The sequence below is a fragment of the Phalacrocorax carbo genome, chromosome 2, assembly GCF_963921805.1.
Source record: "Phalacrocorax carbo chromosome 2, bPhaCar2.1, whole genome shotgun sequence".
NCBI lineage: Eukaryota > Metazoa > Chordata > Aves > Suliformes > Phalacrocoracidae > Phalacrocorax > Phalacrocorax carbo.
The window spans coordinates 114,301,573-114,307,859 of NC_087514.1; the positions used below are offsets into that span (position 1 = coordinate 114,301,573).

At 35.2% G+C, this 6,287-nt stretch overlaps 1 protein-coding gene across 4 annotated transcripts in view; it reads left to right on the forward strand.

Moving 5' to 3' along the window:
* BBS9 (Bardet-Biedl syndrome 9) overlaps positions 1-6,287 on the forward strand; it is a 312,074-nt gene that overhangs the window by 222,841 nt on the left and 82,946 nt on the right. The gene's annotated exons all lie outside the window — the stretch shown is intronic.

A 6,287-nucleotide genomic window follows, 5' to 3' on the forward strand; every position in this document is an offset into this window, starting at 1 on the left:
AGGTGGGTAAGTTATGCTTCATTCATTTTAATATAGGAGGAGCTGAGGCATATTGAGTTTGAGATTCACCCAAGGTCATATAGGATCAGAATTAAGTTTGAGAGTCCAAAATATTTTCTTAAAAATCATACCTCAAACCAAATAAACATTGCCGTTCCTTGGGAATTGAAAAGAGCTGCATGACTAGTTATTCTACCATGTCTTGCTGCTGTTGCATAATTGCTGACCAGTGGAACTGCTTGTGGAGCAATATTTCATACCAGGGCTGAAAGCTTCCTCCCCTGAAGTAGTGTCCTGGCATATTTTCCCTTTGACTGCAATATGTCTAGGATCTCACCCAAATGTGAGTATGGTTAGGGTAATCTATTTGCTCTGTGACCTTTGGAAGCTGCTGGTAAATTTTTAATTGAACAAAAGCTGACAATAAAATTAGAAAGGTTATACCTTGAAAAGAAGATTGTTTCTAGAACCTTGATGTTCAGTTGTTTTCCATGGTACTGAGGAAGCTTTCTCTGCAGAATGCATTCAGGTGAACATTTTTGAGTGCTGTTTTGATGGGCTTTTTTTCTCACTTAAAAATTTTTGGAGAAGAAAATACAAATTAACGGTATGTACAATAAATTACCACCATTTGTTTGGCAAAAGCGTGTAAATACTACGCCTTAGAATGGTTTTGCAAATGATCAATTATTCTAAACTGATTGTACTAAGAATTAGATGTGGTTGCAAGATCACTTAAATTTTGGGAAGAGATTTTAAAGACACCAGCTTCATTTTGTTTTCAGGCTCTTATTACTTTTAATTTCTTTCTCAAAAATCACATCGTACTTTAGGAATCTTAGCAGCTGAAAATATAGTAGAAGTTGAGGAGTTCTTATGTAAAAAGCCTGCACACATGAGAAAATAATGAAATGGAATGACCTTCTTACTATAAGATTATATCACGCCACAGAGTGTATATTCTATTAAGTTGTATTCTTATCAGCTGTGGAAAATGAGATGTCATTTTAAAGTGCTTCCAGAAGATTAATTCTGGATATTTGAGGGTTTTTCTGACCTTATGGATTTTTTGTAATCAAAGATGCTTGCATTATCATGGCTAGTGACGGTGTTCAGCTGGCTATTTCCAGAGCAAGTACAAGGCAGGGGATAAAGTCCAAGAACCAAAAGTTTCAACAGTATTTCTTCACTAGGTATTAGCCTCATCTGACAAATATCTTGCTAAGAGCATTGGTTTTGGTCACATGGTCTTCCACTGATCTTGTCTTACGTGAATCTCTGGTCCTAAGGGTCGACATCCTAGGTAATCTAGGGAGCTGAATGGTATTGCAGTAGGTTTTGGAAATATCTTTTGTTAATATATAGCGAGTTCACAATTATATTGTTTTTCTTTTTAAAATCTAACCTCAGTTTTTTTCTTCTGCTCAAGTTGAAAGTTCCAAACTTACATAACCTGCCTAGATATGAACTGAGGTTTGAGTAGCATTAGTGGTCCCTTCCCCTCTCTGCCCTCTCTCTTCTATAACAGTATTTGGAGGCTAAGTGTGCTAATGATGGGGTTTTTATTTCATAATCATGGAGAGTTTTCCATATGCTCTTTTGTTACTTCATAGTCCCAACCTTTCAGAGGAGTCCCATTCAGAAATCGTGAAATTATAACCTACAATATCTGTATGTCTCTGCTGTCCAGCATCACTGCAATTCAGAGCTAGAAAGGGAGTGGATGTAGAGGCAGTTAAAGGATTTTAAAATAGACATTCACTGAAGCCTGAGTCTTTATTTATCTGGTTTGTCTAATTCTAATTTCAAGAAGCTAAATGCAGTTAGGAGATAATGTTATTCCTCCTTCTTATTACACTTGCTTTCACTTTTCCCTTCCTGGCTGCTATTTGCCTCACGTTTCCCGATTCAGGAAAGCCTGTGCATCTTTCCTTTGTTTATGTGTACACCCAAGATGACTTTTTTCAGGAAGACTCTTATGTATATGCTTAAGTCAATTCAGTAATAATCTCTGATTGAGAGCCCTGAGAAAACTTTATCCCTCTTCATAGAAAGCTTGATCCTATGTAATTTTAACTAATAGGAGCTTTGCCTTTGACTATTAATGTAGGCGAGAGAGGATCAACAGGCAGATTTTTTTTTTTTCCAAACCCAGTTTTACCTATCTTGAGGCATGGCTTCTCCTTCTCTTCCACTACTTTTCCATATGCTGTCACAGACTATAAAACTACTTCCTTGGTTTTGCTTTAGGTTAGTTGCATAATTCCACTGTTGAGTGATCACTATGTTATTTGTGTGCTTGTGGAAACATCTTTAAACATATATGTTAAAATTATTTCCTAAAACTAATAAAGCACCAACATAGATGGAGCCTTTGTATTAACTTATGTTAGTTGCAAAGAGTATGCCACAAGGAAAAGTTTAAAAGCCCTGGAGGAATCTACAGATGAGAGAGGATATTAATTAAATGTATGTTTTGGAATAGTGCTTTCCATGGGGAAAAAGATGAAGGACCAATCTCATTGAGTTACACTAGGGATTAATTTGACCTACTGTCTTTAATGTTAAAAAACTGGGGACAAACTCATTTCTTTGGTATCTGCTTTGAAGAAGAAAATGTATAAGGGTGAGGCAGCAAGTTTACATATCGCCAGAGAGTGTGTGGATGTAGTTCTGAAACAGTCTGCTGACACAGTATTAAATTTCTGGTCCTGTTCTGTGCATGAAAGCAGTGAATATTTATAATTACTTTCTTTTTCACATACGTTTCTCTTAAGTGCTACAGCATGGGCAATGTCTCAAAATGCACAGTATTAAGACAGAAATAGTATTTTTAACAAGTGAATTAGCAGAGATCTAAAATTAAAGTCAGCAGCACTGGCCAGATTTCTGAGGAGGAGTGAAGCTACGGGGACAGGCAAGGGGAAAATTCTCTGAAACTGGAAAATTGCTGTATTCCTGAGGCAAAGCTTTACCGATAAAAGGTTATCCAAACTGACCTCCTGGTGACAGTGAATATCCCTGTAAAATTTGGTTGTTGATCTGTAACCTTACTCCCTTTACAGACAACAGCTCTCCACACAAATTTATACATTCCTTGTGAAATCTTCAACAATAGACATTGTAATTACGTAATGATGCAGTGTTTTGTTTCAGGAGAAAAGACGACAGTGGTTGTAAATACTTTAGCCCTTAGCAATTTTCTGATACTTAGGCCTATGATGGACACAGTGTGTGTAAAGTTGCAGCTTAATTAGGTATAAGATCATCTGTGTATTTGGATCAAATGAGAGACATAGCAGGCAAGACTTTTTCAATAATAAATTGTAAAGTGTTTCTCTTTGTGCCATGTCTACATTCAGTCTTAAATATTTTGCCCAAAATATTGTCCAAAAATTTTGTCCAAAAGTCTCCCCTGTAGACTTTCCCAATAAATAAAGTCAGTTTAACAGCGGTGTAGTATTTTGAGTTGTCGTTGTGTAAACTGGAAGTTTTGCGGAAAATGTCTTTATACTAGCTTCTTGTGTGCACTAACAGTCAACCTGGGAAAGAGCTTTTATAGGAAGATTTATATTCTTTGCATGGGTTGTGTTTCTTTTCTTGCCGTTAAAAAGTCAAAATGAGGAAAGTAGTTAAGTAGAAACAAGCTTGCTGAGGTTACTTGTTGGTTTGTTTTTTTGTTTTGTTTGTCCTTTTTTTTCTCCACTGAAACGCTGCTTTACTGCACAATTAAGATTACAAAATGTGAAGGAAGTTAATATAAAGTATTTTTCCATGTTTACTTCGCTGCTTTGGGATTTTTCCCCTTTTTTTAGGAGGGTTTTGTTTGCAGGATCATCAATAAGAACTAATGTACAGTTGCATAATATTTGATAGCTGTGTTAAAAAGCACTAATAAACAAGTCAAGAGTGTGAATACTCACCCTTACTACTACTGGGGCTCTCAGTTGTTCAGTATTTTACCTAAGTTTGACTGAAGAAGGAAACCGAGCCAATAAAAGACATAGTCACTTCCTCAGCTGTGAAAACTTGCCAGCTGTCTTATACTTTGGTAAGTGGTTGTTTATCATCTTCAGACCAAAGTAACACATAATGTGAAATTTTATTTCATTTAAATATGACCATGCTTAGGGTAGCATTGACTACTTTTGAAAATCTACCCAGCAAGTTGTTTATCTGCATTTGCAGATAGATATATAGTAACTGTGGTCAACAGAAATGAGGTTTTCAAGTATGTCTTTGTGTCATCTTGTTGATCATGCTTAATTTACACTTAGTTCCAACTACGTAAGAAAGAATAATTTGAGCTGCATGTGTATCAAGTTTGTGCATATAACTCTGTCTTAGCCAAAATAAATTGTATGATGACAAAATGAACTAAAGAAGTGCATAACATGCGTGTTCCAATTCTCTTTTTTCTTAGCGGTGATGATTTCAATCACTTAATCTTTTTTAGTCTTTCTGTCAAAGCATCAAAGGTGCGTGGTCAAATATCACTGTAAAAGTCATGTTTGGCCATCTAGAGTATTTGCATAAGATAATGGAGCAGTAGTTTCATTCTCCTGCTCTCTGATTATGAGGAAGGACCCTGACTGACAGTTTGGCCAGATTAGGAACAGTTTAAGTTCCTTGGTTATGTTAACCATAGAGATCTACTTTCCTATTAAATATGGGATTGTATTAATGTCGTTTGCTCTCTGTATTAAAAAAATGGTGACAGTAAGTGTCAATGATATTCAAATGACCCTATTTGATGTTGATATTAATTTTACTTTGAGATGATTGAGACAGAGTAGGGGAATTTTTGCTAGTTTTGTTACTGTGGCTGTATTGGTAAAGAAAGAGCATATGAGAGCAAGAATTTTCTGGGCTGTTACAAATATGCTATTACCTTTCATACTAAAAACAAAATTACATATTTTTGCACACTGAGAAACAATTTTAATTTTGTAATCATGAAGCTTTGAATATAGCTTTGAATATGCATAACACAGTAGAATCCTGATTGGAATTCAGCCTAATGGTTTCTGGGGCGCAGGTCATGTAGCAATTCAGACTTTAAGCGCAGCAGGTACCTTAGCAAAATCTACAGCTTTAAGTATTATATTTACTATTAATTCACATTGTTTAACATCAGTAGATAGATTAGTTACTCAAGATCAGTCTATTAAATAATAATGTCGTTATGGAATTTTCATTTCTAAGAAGTTACGATGTATAGTCTGTGATCACGTGCAGTGGATTTTTTTCCTTATGGCCTTATTCCTTTTCCTTTTTTCCCCTTATTATTTCCTTATTCCTTATTTCTTTATTTCCTTAAACCATGATTGATGAGTTCGGTCTGTACTTAACTTGTATTTGAGATTACTTTTGCATAACGTTCATGACCTGTCCTATAGAAGACTACTTTGGTATAGGGTAGAGAAAAATCCCTTATTTGCTATGAGGTTTTATAAATTGATTCCAAATAGTAAAGATCTTATTTTCTGACAATACAGTAGCTTGCTAGAGTAATTGCTACAGACCCCATGTTATTACTTCATTGCCTGTTTAACTATGTATGCCAAAGAAAAGGCAAATCAGACACAGCAGTGGTACAGATTCCTTCACGCCATATTGCCATGGTATGTCTGTCATGTATTTGAGAAACTAAATCAAAGCATGTAAGGGTATTTTAATTTTTGGCCTCTGAGGTAGTCAACATGTTTGCTAGTGTCCAGGCTCCTAATGCAAAGTTCTGTAAAATTTAATAATAGTTGAGACCTAAACTTTCCAAAGAGATCTAATAACTGTGTGTTGTAAATATGTCTGAAGACATTAATAGAAGTCAGTGTCAAATTCGAATCTTCCCATAGAAATCTGAGAGGAATGTAATTAAATATGACAGAAATGTCAAAAAAGCCTGTCAACTTCTGCACAGATCTTTTTAGGTGTGTTTCTTGTCCACTGATACATTGATTAAAGTCATCAGAATCCTTATACCAGTGGTACTGAATATGATTACATATGAAATTAAGATTTTTGAATTATTGTATTATTCTCCCATTCCTGATTTGTTTAATCATCATGGAGTTAATGTCATCGTGAAGTGTAGAAAGATACATGGAGTTGCTTATTCTTTGTGTGAAGCTAGTGAGGGCTTCAGATGCCTGAAGACTTAATTTCTGTATTAATGATGGCCAAACTATCACTTTGAAGCCGTTAATGATTTTAACAATCAGATGCTACACAGGAAGAAAATGCATAACAGTAACTCTTCCATGATTTTTTTTAATTCAAGTGATTTT